The sequence below is a fragment of the Suricata suricatta genome, chromosome 10 (genome assembly GCF_006229205.1).
Source record: "Suricata suricatta isolate VVHF042 chromosome 10, meerkat_22Aug2017_6uvM2_HiC, whole genome shotgun sequence".
In the NCBI taxonomy this organism is placed as follows: Eukaryota; Metazoa; Chordata; class Mammalia; order Carnivora; family Herpestidae; genus Suricata; species Suricata suricatta.
Window position 1 is genome coordinate 29,754,463 of NC_043709.1, and position 2,521 is coordinate 29,756,983.

The 2,521-nt window shown below is 49.9% G+C and overlaps 1 pseudogene; it reads right to left on the bottom strand.

Annotated features, from left to right (window-relative positions):
• Window positions 1–474: 474 nt before the first annotated feature.
• LOC115305113 overlaps window positions 475–2,521 on the bottom strand; it is a 2,454-nt pseudogene continuing 407 nt past the window's right edge.

Genomic DNA, 2,521 nt, shown 5'->3' on the forward strand with positions numbered 1-2,521 from the left:
GAATGGAACTGACAAAGTTACTATTTTGGGATGGCAGAACATACACATCAGTATATTAAATATTCTGAAAAGTCCTACAGTTAACAAAGAGACCTCAGTTTATTTGGCTACAGTTTTTTTTTAACATAATACATAATACCTTAATATTCAGCTGAATTAGTGTTCCTTAGGAAACTCTTTGGAAAAAAAGATGACCTAATCCTTCCCCTCTCCTCATCAACCTTTTTTTTTTTAATTGGAGTATGATTGATACTCAGTGTTATATTACATTAGTTTCAGATAAATTTTGTTCTCATTATATTGCTGAAAACTACCATGTTAGCCTTCCCATGTGTCATCTGTTTTTATCCTTCCTGCCCAATCCAGCTTTAAATAATCAACATGGTTGATCTCCTAAAATAAAATCTCATCATAACACTCCCTTTTAAAACCATCTGATAACAGTCAAGATCAGGTTCAAACTCTTTTTTTTTTTTGATTAAAAAAAACACCTTTATTTAATATGAATAAAAATAAGTACAAATAACAGATTCTTTGTAAACAGCAGCAATAGCTAAGGATCACCCTCCATCCCTTTGTCCCTGAAAACAGGTCCTTTTACCAGGTATATTTGGTCTCGCCCTATCCTGGGGCAGGAGTTCAGCTCTCTGACAGAAGTAAGATCTGATCTCGGGAGTCAGAGCAGAAAGAGGGGTGACCTTTCAGCATGGAGATAACTTTGGCCTTGACAACTAATGAGGCTCCCAAGGAATGACAAAGGTAGGGGAACGGGGTGGACTCCAAGGACTGTCACACAATGGGGTTCCTCTTCTCCCTGTTGTAACAATCTCCCTAGCCCTACCTAGGAAGACGATGCTGACCCCTAGCATGTCCTGCCCACTTTGAGTTCTCAGACTTCCAAGGAAAGGGGCCTGTGGTCCAACGTGCCAGTGCAGGTGCTTAAATCGTGAATCGTGGCTCCAGCAAGAGGGAGCCCCTCCCCTTCCTCCTGTTTTCCCCAGAGGAAAGGGAGGCGGCTCACATCCTTGAAGTCCTCCGGCTGCTGGCGGGGCTCAGGCGGCTGGCAGCGGTTGGCCCAGATGTCCACAATCTTGCGCAGGGTGGAGCAGCGCTCCTCTAGCTCTGGCCTCACTCTGCATTAGTAGGTTTGCAAGCTCCCTGCTTAGGTCCTGAATCATGTCACTCCGTCCTTGCTTCCCAGGCTGGCCCGTGTTTGGGACCACGACAGGGTCCCGGAGCTCCCCATTGGGCCCGAGGAGGTGCTGGTACCTCTTCTGCCACCAGCGGCACACCATGGCATCACGCACGGGCTTCTGTCTGGTGTACAGCAGGGCCAGAATGTGCCGGCATGGCAGGTGGTACCGTTGCTGAAAGGAACAGCTGCAGCTGCAGCCATCTTTGCTAACCTGGTGAGAATCCTCTAGCAGCTGAATGTCCATAGAGGAGCTAGCCATGTCCACCAGGTGGCTGGAGTTCTGTACCACCTCCCACTCATTATGACACAGCTTATAGGCCAGTTCGGAGCCACTCCTGTGCAAGGTGTCCAGCATGCTCCCCGGGGAGTTCTGCGCCTGTGGCTGCTGCTGCGATGGCACCCACTGTGGCTCTGGCTTTGTCTCTTCCCCAGGGAGCCTGGTGAGGCTCCCCCCACCGACTCCAAAGGCTTTCTTGGACTTTGGTGGCATGCTGGCTGGCCGGGCTCTTTTTAACCTGGGAGGAGCCATGGGCAAGTTTTTCAAGCCTTTGGTATTAAAGAAGTCTATATAATCCACAAAGCGGAGGACACAGTCCAGCAGAGACTGCTGTTCCCGAAAGAGGCTGGACACCTTGCTGGTGACAATGTCTAGGCTGTCCATGTACGTGTTACACGTGTGCAGGCCTTTCCGAACGTGCATGTACCATAGCAGTTCACAGGAGAACCAGTGGGCCTGCAGGAAGCTGAAGAGCTCCTCATCCAGTAGGGCTCGGGACATGTGACAGAGATTTTGCAGGCTGGCATCAGAAGTGACAAACACAGCCTCTCGCAGGGCTTCCTTCATGAGCCTTTTGAAGGATGGATTTGCTGAACTACACTGCAACTTCTTCTCCAAGAGCCAGGTGGTGTGGTAGATGGACAGGAGGATGCGGGCAGCAGGGAAGATCTCTTGCAGGATGGCTCCATGAGGGAAGGACAGGTCCATGAAGACCACTTTGACCTTGGGCCAGTCTGAGTTGAACTCTGTGAAGATACTCAGCATCTTGGCCACGGAGGCAGTGGTCTCAGCCTTGAGCACAGCAAAGTGTACCACTCGCCCCTCTCGTTCCTTGTTCTCCACCAAGAAAGCATAGAGGATGTGGCCTTGCACGTTCTCCACCTGGTGCAGCAAGAGATTCTCTGGGAAGCGGAGGAACAGATCGCTCATCTTGCTGCTCTGGAAGCTGAGCCGGTCCACGTCTTGGCAGTTGCCCACGCTGAGAGAGGCCATGGAACCCTTATCCACCTTAAGAAAGTTCTTCATCACTTTTGCTATCTTGGCAAGGT